Source organism: Pseudochaenichthys georgianus, chromosome 6 (genome assembly GCF_902827115.2).
Source record: "Pseudochaenichthys georgianus chromosome 6, fPseGeo1.2, whole genome shotgun sequence".
Lineage (NCBI taxonomy): Eukaryota > Metazoa > Chordata > Actinopteri > Perciformes > Channichthyidae > Pseudochaenichthys > Pseudochaenichthys georgianus.
Genome location: NC_047508.1, coordinates 27,344,021 through 27,356,572, shown reverse-complemented (window position 1 = coordinate 27,356,572; position 12,552 = coordinate 27,344,021). Strand labels below are relative to the sequence as shown.

At 39.3% G+C, this 12,552-nt stretch overlaps 1 long non-coding RNA gene across 1 annotated transcript; it reads left to right on the top strand.

Annotated features, from left to right (window-relative positions):
- Positions 1 to 695: 695 nt before the first annotated feature.
- LOC117448482 (uncharacterized) lies at positions 696 to 2,114 on the top strand. The gene is made up of 3 exons (XR_011643398.1): positions 696 to 1,079; positions 1,328 to 1,505; positions 1,996 to 2,114. It is a non-coding gene; the product is annotated as an uncharacterized lncRNA (long non-coding RNA).
- The last annotated feature ends 10,438 nt before the right edge of the window (positions 2,115 to 12,552 follow it).

The following is a 12,552-nucleotide window of genomic DNA, read 5'->3' as shown; positions in this document are numbered from 1 at the left end:
AACTGCTTAATTCACTCGTCTATTATTTTTTTACAAGTTAAAATGTCATTGCCACTTTCTTTTTTATTTCCCCTCTGTGCATTATACATAGTTTTTACCTATGCTGAGACACTAGCTCTGGGTATCATGTGTCCTCATTTGATTGACACACATATATAAAAAGGAATATGCAAACCAATTGTAGGAAAACTTGGAAAAAATAGGTTCTTGAAACAACATTTTGACACAGGAGATCAAACATAGGCAATTATGACCTGCTAGAAGACCATAAATTAATCAATGTATTTGTTTTTCTTCTGCACATTTACTGGCAAATGTTACATTTAAGGTAATCATACCACATAGTGTTTCCAATTAGTCTAATTAGTTATAATAGAAGTAACTCTGGGAATTAATCCATGTCCCCAAACTCTTAGAATAACAATTTAATATTACATTATCTGTAGATCATTTAATACATTTTTTTTAAATTGTGTAAATCAAACAAAACTAACATGAAACACATAGGTTATCTGTCAATGAAGTTGGTTCGAACACACCCACACATTTTGAGCAAATGTCTTATTAGGCAACATATGTTAAGTTAAAACACCACTGGGCTAAACATGAGCAGAAACAAGCTCGGTTAAGTACTCTGTTGTCATAATTTTGTATCATACCGTAAAGACATCTATATTGTTGAGCATGGTTATTGAACGCAACCCACTTCCTCAATGTGCTGGGGCACTTCAGCAGTCTGTTGTGTGTTAAGTGACATGTTTTTAGAGTTGCTTTTTAGACACCGTAGTGTAAGGTAAGGTAGGTTTAAATTGTGTTTTCGGTTATTTTAGCCACAACCATTTTAATGCTATGATAATGAAACATTTAAAGTGGCAGAGCAGCAGCAGTAACACGCTAGCCGGTGTAGCCATGGATGTATAAAGAGAGTGTAACCAAGGAAACAAAAAACCGGAAAATATCATAGAGGAAAATACACAAACAGCTGATGGCGCGGTAACGTTACGTCGATTGTTGTGAAATATGGCTGATTATAACGCAATGACAAAAACAAGACCCAACTCCTCCGAGTCTCCAGCTGAGTAAGTGATTTCTTCTTAGCTAAGCTAACACTCGTGCTTCTGTTGATGACCACTGGTAAATGTTGATGGTAGGCTAACGTTAGCTTCTTACTTCCAAACAAGTCCAAAACAGTAAGGCTTTTCTGAATTAATTAGTTGAGGGTTACTTTGTGGGTTTCATGACCCCGCTTTCATTCCATACACATCGCTGTCCCTCAAATGTTCGTCCATCTTTTGAATAATGTATTTGTACCTGTCCAAACTTGTAGATCCCCTGAAAGCATGGGATGCATCAGCAGGGGCGTGAATGCATCTCCGTCCTGTTACTCAGATGTGTTGAACGCATCACAAACAGGATATGCTAAGAAGGAATTTATTATGATGGCACCTGAAGAAAAGCTCAAACACTTCAACAGACGAGCTCAGGCCTGTGAAGACAACCAAGAGGTGGGTACAGTACAGTTGGGTCAATTATACCACACACTGGCATTCTTCAAAGGGAAACCTGATTATTCCTATACAATACAAGTATCCAGGTGTTTCTGGCCATCTACAGTAGCCTATGTGCAGGTGTGTATGAGGCATTATTTTATTTATCAGTAGAGAATGAACAGAAAGGTGGTTAAGATGTAAACATTTAGCAGTATCTTGGAGTATCACGTTTTTTAAAACCAGGATAAGGACTTTCAGTTAACATAATGATGTTTGGGGGAAACAAAAACAACAACAAAACAGGATACTCGTATGCATCAACCGGCACTCACTGTTGATATTGATATTGAGTTTGACTTTTAAATTGATTTGATCTATTGATACATTATTTATCAGTCAATTGAAAATACGTTTGATACCGAGAAATATTTTTAAATATTTTCAAATGCAGTGATTGAAGTGATGTGATGCTTATTAACAGTTTGTTTTTACTGTATCTGTTCAGTTTGATGCTTGCATACAGGACCTGGTGCGTTGTGTGGCTTTGACTAGGCTGGTTTATGGGGATGGACATCTGAAACTAGCCCAGGCCCATGCCAGACTGGCTCAAGCATATTTCCAATTCAACGGTAATTGTAATACTGTTAGTTGGCCTACATTTTACGGTGGCCCTGAAGTGCAAGACACCACAGCATTTCACAAAACACCGCAGAATTTCACAAAACGCCACAGCATTTCACATTGGACGGAAAGGGTATTCCTTAGGGAGAACACTTCTTGTTTGTGAATGGACAGAGCCAGCCATAGAAGCACTGCTGTGATTGGTTGTTTTTGCTGCCAGTCAAGAAATGACGCTTGGTGATTGGCCCAACACATCAGCTGTTAGCTGTTAGCACACACTCCGAGCTCACAGCTCCTCATATCTGTTCAGAAACTGGACAAAAGTTAAACATGTACAAAACACAGACTGTCTATGTCATGGCGAATACAGTCGCTGCTTTATTTATGTCTGTATGACGTTGTTGTGAGTGTGGACGGAGCAGCTACAGGTTAGTTTAGCCCAGCGCCATATAGATAGAATGGTTTCCAATGGTTTCATTCTATTATATGGCTCTGGTTTAGCCTGATCGATCCGATTCCGATAGGATTTACATGGAGATACGGCCCGCCCCCTCCCTGCGTCTTGTTTGAATGGCAGGAGTAAACACAGAATTAATGCTTTATTAATTCATGGTTTTTAAGGGGCTTATCTCCACGTAATACTATGGTAACCACCCAATAGTTGCATCGCTCTAATCGCTCGAGTTTCACCGCGGCTGTCAGCTGTGTTTGCTCCTGTCATTCAACAAGAGGTGCTGGCGTATCTCCATGAAAATTCTATGGAGATACCAACAACAACAAAATGAACTATTTGACCGTGATTTCACACCTTTAACCAGCCAGCCCATTGCAATGTTAGCATATGCCATCCACATGGCTGGCATGAGACTAAACACACACTGACTAATGTTTGAAGTAAGTTCAAAGAGGCAAAAGCGGAGGAAAGTGCAACGTGGAAGCGGCATGTATCCTCTTTCCTCCTTTAAAACAGCCAAACAGCTGGCTATGTTCTTACAGAGTGTTCAGTACATTCCATGATTGTTTTTATACCATGTCTGTGGATAAAGCACCATGATATCCTCTCTCTGTAATAACCTCTCTGGATAGATATTAGATAGTCAGGAAAGAGCAATCCCACTATCCAGATGGAGAAAAGCTCTTCAGTGAAGCACATTCCAAAAGTAAGTGTTTCTCTCTGTTGTAGTTCATGGAACAAAGCCATACACTATTTAGGAGAGACAAGAGACTGGAGAAATTAGATTTGAAGTGTAATGCTGAGCCTCTCATTATAAGTGCAGCTTGAGAAAAATTAAGCAGAAAAGAGAAATCCAATACACAAAAAAATAAAGGTTGTTAGCGGCATGGCTCTAGTTATAGTTATGTCAGACTGTCTATTGGCCGGTTGGTCCACCACTTTGTTCCTGACTGAAATGTCTCAACAGCATAACATGGATGCGATGAGGAGACATTCATGATCCCCAGATGATGAATCTTACTGCCTTTGGTGACCCACTGCATTTATATCTAGCGCCACCAGCAGGTTAACGTTTATCTTTTTGTGACTCATTGAAAACTATTTGGTGGATTGCTGTGACATTATTTTAACCACAGGATAAATTATAATGACTTTGATCGATAACCTTTTCAATTTACACCATCATCAGGTAAAAATGTTGTTTACATTTGTCCGATACTATATTCAGCTAAAGTGTTGCACTTTTTTTGTCATTAGTTTTAGTACCACTTAACAAATTAGCTAACTAAGACTTTGAGTATGGGTAAACATTAAACAGCTCCACCTTGCAATTGTTCACATGCTGATGTGAGCATCTGTGTCACACAGAGCTGAGCTGCTTGCATGACTGTAGACAAGCCTTACTTGTCGTGTTTCAAACACTCCACGTACGACTGACTCATAACACATCTGTAACTTTTCCTCATATCCATCATTTCAAATTTGTATATATTTCTTAACAATATTTCCCTCTCTGTGAACAGTAACAACATTTATTGCCATAATGCATTATGTCCCATGAAAGTGCCAAAACTATAATTCACAATCAATAGTTTTTACATCTTACATTGGCTGCTTTTCGTCATTTGTCTTTTTCCCCTTCTACAAAATGCTACCAGAGCATTCCAGCTCATAAGCAAATGGGCATTGGGGGCCTTTCTCAAACACTAGCCAATCAATCAGGTCAGGTTGCCCTTCTGGAGCAACAAGCCCCCCATCCTACCCAGCCATCAGTCATGCCCCACCTCTGGCTGTCCTTTTGCCTATTTCACACCATCCTCTTTTACTTCACAAAGCTAACACGATGACTTATTATGTTTTCCAACTTGATTCCTCTTGATGTCTGCTCTAACTCTCTCGCTGCCTGTGAGTTACAATCCCGTCTGTCGATTTTCTATCCCGATAGCTCTAGAATTAACTCTGAATGTTAGCGTAGCATCAAAAGCAAGCGAGAGGGAGGGAACTTAGAAACAAAATAATTGCTCTGAATTTGGAATATTCTGACTTTTTAGTTAAATCAGAAAAACAAATGATAAAAAGGATATCTATTATTATTTAAAAAAACGCAGTGATGTTTTCTAATGAGTGCACAATTGCGGTGCAGTCACTGCATTATCTCTATTTGGCGAGTTCAAAGTTTCCATGCCCTATTCTTCACAAGGTCAGTTTAAAAAAAAAGGATGTTAAAAGCTCTCTATGACAAATTGCCACTTGTGCAGCAAATCCCATTTAAAATGCAGTGTGGAGGTGTATTGTCTTCTTGGAGGTAAGGTTTCACCTCGGTGGAATAAAAAGCTTTTCCCAACAGGATGCAACATATGCCTGTACTGTATAAGGTCACCTTTAAGGCTGCTAGGTAGTTCACACAGCTAAGACGTACATTAAGCTAAGCCTCAACTAACAGTTTCAGAGTGATCACACAAATGTTTTTTCTATCATTAGCTGTAGATTGTGGCCAATTTGTTGAGGTGAGTTTGCAATTAGCTTCTTCACCCTTAATAGTATGTTACAGGTGTAGAGAGATATGCATTTGTCTGACCATTGTAAACCAAAATTGTGAGCAAATCATCCTGAAAGCTTCAGAAAACAATCAGAAATCAAAGCCTTGAAACCCATGACAAGCAAAGCATCATGTTATAAATTACACCGTCCGAGTCATTTGGTTCCATTAGCGAGGGGTGTTTCTCTTAATGCAAATGGATAATCAAGAGCCCTGCATCAGGTCTGGACAGAGGGCCAGCGTAACCTGCTGTGTGTACATAAACCACAGCTGTAGTGATGGATGGCTGGCTTGACAGTGTTGTTCTGTGGCAGAAGTATCCCACTGTGACTCCCATCCACCATCACAAACCTCTCAAAACACCCTATGTATCATCATTTGCAGGTACTGCAATGAGCATGACTGTCGAAGGTATGTTTGATAGAGAAGCTATAATGGAAGATTGTAAATCCTGTGTGTGTGTGTGTGTGGGGGGGGGGGGGGGTTTGTTTGTGTGCAATTACACAAACAGGGACATATAACAGCTCGGTTGTCTTATTACATCAGAGACACAACAGGAGTGAAAATCAGTCACCTTTGAGTCACAAAGCCACTTTTCTGTGGTGTTCTACTCTATATGTGGTCAACAGGAGGATAATGAAAGAAAAAGTGGAGAAAGAGAGTGAGAACAAGACCCACCATCCTTCCAGTAAGGACCCTGAAAGGGTTTGGAGCCCTGAAATATGAGGCTAATTTGAAGGTCATTTAAAGAGCGTCAGGCAGTGCAGCTCAGGAGGGGGGCCTCGGAACAAATGCACGGGGAGCAGCTTGGGTTGCACCGCTGTGAGGTAGTTGCTCCGACGCTCTCCCTGGTGCTCTTCATCAATCTCTCCCATCCACCGAGAGCCTCCTCTGACCCACATAGCAGCCAGGGGGAGGGGGTTGCCTTTCTTCCATTATTGATACCACTGCATCACACAACCTGCACTTATCTGAACCAAGTCAGCAGAGGAGCCACAAAGGTCAGAGAACCACAGGAAGACATTTAGCCTCTCATTCACATTCACAGTCAAAGCTAAGTGACAAAACTCCCCTTTTGATGTTCCTCTATTCCTTTTGGAAGTATGTTTATGGGGGCGGGGGTTAAATATGTGGTTTGGTCAAGTCTTTAGTATGAGTTATTCATTTCAGCTTTAAGCAGAAGGCATGAATTTAGGATCCTGCTTAAAAAAAAAAAAGTGTTCTCATTACGATATCAGAAAAAGTCCTCTGAAGTATAGCTAGCTGACTCATCGCACATTACATGTGTATCAAGGATTTTAGGTTACATAAAGTGAGATGGAAGAAAAATGAAGTTCATAACTGGACACTTGCCATACATTATACACATGTAGTTAGGAAATGAGGCAAAGGTGTTTATTCTGGTCCCTTCCGTAGCATAAGCTCAATTAACCATGAATTGCTGGCAGCACTTTGATTGAGCAAATGGGCAACTTGCAGATGTTTCCACTAGAGATAGAACAAGATGATGGGAGTCAAATAGTGCACTGAGGACAGAGGGATGTCCTGGCAACGCCGTCGTGTGTGTGTGTGTGTGTGTGTGTGTGTGTGTGTGTGTGTGTGTGTGTGTGTGTGTGTGTGTGTGTGTGTGTGTGTGTGTGTGTGTGTGTGTGTGTGTGTGTGTGTGTGTGTGTGTGTGTGTGTGTGTGTGTGTGTGTGTGTGTGTGTGTGTGTGTGTGTGTGTGTGTGTGTGTGTTTTGGTTTTGAGGCCGCAGAGATACAGACAAACCCCTGCTGATCCATGTTTGAGCAGCTAAAGCTTGATTGCAGGGCCATTGGAATAAGACGAAACTCCCCCATACACATATCTCCCTGTCACAGTGCTGCTAAAACTGCAATTATAAAGGAACGAACACGCTGTCAGCACACAAAACACAGTTATTGGTTTAGTGCATCATTGTCTTGACAAAGAATGGCAATATCACCTCCAAAGCTCTCAGTAATCTTTGATTTTAACATTGAATAGAAAGGAGAGAAGAAGATTTAGTGGTGAAACAATAGTAGATTTGTTTTCTGCATATGCTTCAAATTAGGCCACGGTTTGGGTAAGGATAAACAAGTTTATCCATTCTAGTCTTTGCCATAGCAGAGAACAATTCACATTTGAATACGCAACTATTAAACAAAGCGCTGGCATGGAAGGATGCTGCTGCATGGAAAGAGAGCTTATCGTATAGCACGGTGCTATCATGTCTCTGCCGTGGACAGCTTCAGTCAGTTCAAAGGAAGGGGGGCCTGGCTTAAGTGCCTAGCTTTGTTTCTACTTCTTTACAGCGGCATTACTTGCACAAATACATTGATTACGCTACTGAAACACATTTCTTATTCGATGTGGGAATAACATGCTTTATCTGAAGTGCAGCAGCTGTGAAGACATTGGCATATTCTCTGCGATTCAGGATAGAACAACTCTTACAACTGTTAAAGTGGTTAACAACTTGTGCAACTAAGCTTTAATTGTGCCAATTCTCACAAAATGTGGGATTCGATTTGCAAATATATGCGCTGTATCACAGAGCGCCATACAGGTATTAACTCCAGAACAGCTCCAGTAGCTGGGATAAATAGCTATTTTTTGTATTTATCTTAGAGACTATACAAATGTTTAACATAGAATATTCTACTCTTTCTGTTCCTACTCAGCATGACCGGTGTTCATTGCTAGGGGGTGGGTGTATGTGGGTTAACTAGCACAGGAAGTGGGGACAGCTGTATAAAAAGGTAGATGCTACTTTGTGGTTTCAACAAATAACTGTGACATATGTGTCAAGCTAAAACTACTCCAAAAAGGGCAGAGTTAGTTTGTTTATTGGAGAAGAGCATCATTAAAATGTTTTCCGGTTATGCAACACTGGAACAGTCCTGTATTAACACGTAAAGCATTTAGCTCGGTAGAGTTGTTCATTAAGAAGTGATAATATCTAGTCTCAATTGCCTTGTTAGCCTTCAACTAAGTGGACTATATTTTCCCAATCAAACACACAAATGGTCTCTCTATGAAATTGCTATAATAGCTCCATAGAGATCGTTTTACAACTGTATGATATGCTCTATTAACTTATTAAGACTCCTATCAATCTGAAACAATATGAATTATATAATGTACATAATGCATAATGATGCATGGCTATTAGATCAAAAAATTAAAATGTAAGTTGTGTTGTACATATCTTTTAATTTCTTATCAGGTAAGGCCGATGTATAAACTGGTGGCGGAATCAAGCTGCATGTCAAAAGTGTGGTCTGTTACCCAGCCTGTCTGTGACCGCACTGTTGTGGCAAAAGTTCAGCGCACAACTTGAGGGAATTCACCTGAAGTCTCTGTGCAACTCGATGCCAGACACAGTTTGTGTAATTAATCATGTGATTATTACTTGTTTTATTAGTTGATGTAAAGAAACAGTAAGAGTACATGGCTGTTATTCAGCTTTTTTAAAGCTTCTCTTACTGCCTTGCAACAGACAAGGAGGTTTTCTGTTTTCATCTAAAGCCTTTGGTTTACAAACGAAGTTGACAGTGTTGCCATGAGCCTCTTAAACTGTGAACAGGAAGGGCAAGTGTTAAAGTGCTTGAGGGCAGAATTCTATGGGCGAGTGTCCTGACAGATGAAAATGGAGTAATTGCAAGTACAGGCCTTGGAAGTGGGTGCTTTAAGATATAAAACCATAAATACAAACACTTATTAACATAATATTATTACATTTTATTTTTTAAAGCAAACACTTTATCATTTCTAGGCAGGCCTATCATCTTAGTAATAAAACTATTTTTTTCTAAATAACATTTTTAGAGCCATTGTATGATAACAACAAAATTCACTGGCACCACTTCTGTATCTTTTCACGGAAATGGCCTCAATAAAGTTATTCACTGTTGATGTTTGTTGGAGCAGGTCCATGGAAAATGGAGAACTTTGGAAGTCTGAGGTCTAAAGGGTAAACATACATTAAACACATGTTTTTCTTCCGCTGCCTGCATGATTTGTAGCTAAACATACAGTATACAGTTGAACCAGGAAGCTCTGTGGCTCGCATGTAAAAGGGTTACCCTTCAGTTCCAGAATCCCCTTGAAGACGCGAGCAATACATCAGGTTCAAACCATATGCATAAAAGCCAAAATGTTCACAGAGGGGTTACAGTTTATAGGTTTCATAGTTTTTTTAATTATACCTGGAATATCATCTGTATTCTCTGAAGCTCTCATCCAGAAAGCATTTGGTGCAGTGCTCATACATTGGATGGGTCATACTGAATAATTAAAAAGAGTTGAAAAGAAAAAGCATGTTATATTGTTGGAGGATATACACCAGCTAAAAATCACTCCCAAAACAACAAAAGATTAGAATTATTGCTCAGTTTATGGATCTGTATAAACACATTGTAATGTACATAATGCAATGTCTAAATAATGAAACAACACATCAATCCAAAAGTTATTTTAAAAAATGTGTGCTGGTCTATAGAGGGGATATTGGAAAACTGCATATGCTAGCCTGACCAACTGCTGCTGCTCTTCCACTTAAATGTTTCATTGAGAAGATTTAACAGTTAGGCTAAATATAACCACAAACACCACCTTCCGTGATACGCTATGGTGCCTAGAATACAACTCTAAAAGCATGTCACTTACAGATACTAGCCTCCTTATGCCAGACTCACAGACAGTGTGCGGGAGGCCATTCGATTTTCACTTTCACTGAAAATGGGACTCGTGAAAATTAGTCCATTTGCACTTTATAGCATTTACCTCGCTGCCTCATTGGTTAGAATAAAACAGAAGAATGATTACAAGTGTTTGAACAGAGTTTGGCAAGAGTTATAAAATGTTAAGTGCTCACCCTCCACCTCTCATCGTCCACCCCCACACACTCCCTTGAATGTCTACACATATTCGCAAACACACAGATGTCAGAGAGGTCTGAGTGACTATACCCCTGTCACTGGGTGCCTGCTGTGAAAACAGCACACACATCCTCGTCTCCTCACCCCCTCCCCTCTCTCCCTCTTCTCTGGACGCCAGCCTGACATACCAAACCTTGTTCGTTAGCGCATATTTTTACCCACCGTTACTAAATTAGGAAGCCAGAGGGAGCAAATGGAGTGTGGCTGCCAAGGCAGAAGAAGAAGGGTCTGATCAGGCCTGGGTTTGCTGAGGGACCATGCCAACCCTACCAGCTTCATTAAGAGCCACTTGGGCTTCAGGAATAGAAGCCCAACAGGGACTGGGGCCAAACAGAGCCCTGAACGGCCAGCCAGAAACTCACGGGACAAACAAACAAATAAACGGGTTGTCTCATGGCCTGCCAGAATCAACCGGCAGCAGCCATCCCAATGAGCCATAAGAAGTTATCTTAGGCAGTCTTGCACACAAAATGTGCCCTGCCCCGAGTTTAAAAGTGGTGACAGTACACACACTGCCAGCCCGATAAAGAATAAATTAACCTAAAAAACTCTCTCCAGAGACCAATTTCTCAAAGCAGCCACAGAGACCTTACTTCGTGTTTACTTGGCATGGGTTTTGGGCACTGATGTGAGAAAGGATATTTTCACAAGGAAATGTACATTTCCTCTTCTTGCTATCGGTATGTAGTATTTATGTCTATGAAAGTGCAGAATTATGTGAAACATAGGAATTCCTTATTTGTATTTTTAAAGATATAATTTTGTTTCAATTCTGGAAAAACCTTACAGTGCTTGATCCCCCTCAACACTAGCAATTTAAATCTACTCCTACAAAATTGGATTGTCATTATTAAATGGAGGATCATGGTACAGCACTGAAATACATTTTAAACTGCTTGTTATAAAATAAATAAAGAGAAGAGAAAGGATTGTGTTCTGTAGAATTCTTAATCTGTTTTATTTGCAGGCGATTTGGACAAAGGATATCCTGTTAGCAAATAACATTATGTTTTTTATCTCTGGCTGTGTTCAGAGTAGCACAAATATTTTTGTTTTAAATGTAGGAAATTCTGCTGTTTTACAAAAGGTTATAAAACCATAGAGGAGCATCTTTCAAGTTTATTGTTTATTATTTGCCTGAGTGGCACCCCTCAACCGGGCGCACTACTGTGACTTCACTCCATTTAGCACCCACCCATTAAAACTAATGAGCTATTAGCAACTGACTTTCAACTACTTTAAGGTCATTGTTAACATTGTCAATTATATGCAGTATATTAACCAATAACGACACAGATACTAGTTTCTATATATTCTGATTCACTGCGCTGCAAGTCTTTCTTCTATTCATGATGATGCTTTTGATCACATCATAAAATACTTGTTAAGACGTTTCACTATTAGTAAGTCTATAAGCATGTGTAGATGACAAAATTACAGATAGCTAAAAATAAGCAAGATCTTCAGAAGACTGAGAAAACATCAAAAGGTAATCTGATAAATGCTGAGGATGCAGTTTGGATCAAACTAATAAAAGAATATTGGCCCTGGGGTTTACATATATCCAGTTTAACACTTTGAAGTGAGCATGCCTTTAGGAGAGGCCAAGTCCAAGCCATCACTTCTTAGAAGAGCACAACAATATTGTAATACTCCCTCTAGCACAACTGTACATCTATAGCATATATGGGACGACTACTATTGTGTAACTATACTGACATCTGGTGGAGGTAGCATCACACTGCAATGTATATGTTCTAAACATTTTAAGATTCTCAAATTAATTGTACAACACTCTTAATGAGATGAAAACAACTGACTTAATTCACTCGTCTATTATTTTTTTACAAGTTAAAATGTCATTGCCACTTCTTTTTTATTTCCCCTCTGTGCATTATACATAGTTTTTACCTATGCTGAGACACTAGCTCTGGGTATCATGTGTCCTCATTTGATTGACACACATATATAAAAGGAATATGCAACCAATTGTAGGAAAACTTGGAAAAAATAGGTCTTGAAACAACATTTTGACACAGGAGATCAAACATAGGCAATTATGACCTGCTAGAAGACCATAAATTAATCAATGTATTTGTTTTTCTTCTGCACATTTACTGGCAAATGTTACATTTAAGGTAATCATACCACATAGTGTTTCCAATTAGTCTAATTAGTTATAATAGAAGTAACTCTGGGAATTAATCCATGTCCCCAAACTCTTAGAATAACAATTTAATATTACATTATCTGTAGATCATTTAATACATTTTTTTTAAATTGTGTAAATCAAACAAAACTAACATGAAACACATAGGTTATCTGTCAATGAAGTTGGTTCGAACACACCCACACATTTTGAGCAAATGTCTTATTAGGCAACATATGTTAAGTTAAAACACCACTGGGCTAAACATGAGCAGAAACAAGCTCGGTTAAGTACTCTGTTGTCATAATTTTGTATCATACCGTAAAGACATCTATATTGTTGAGCATGGTTATTGAAC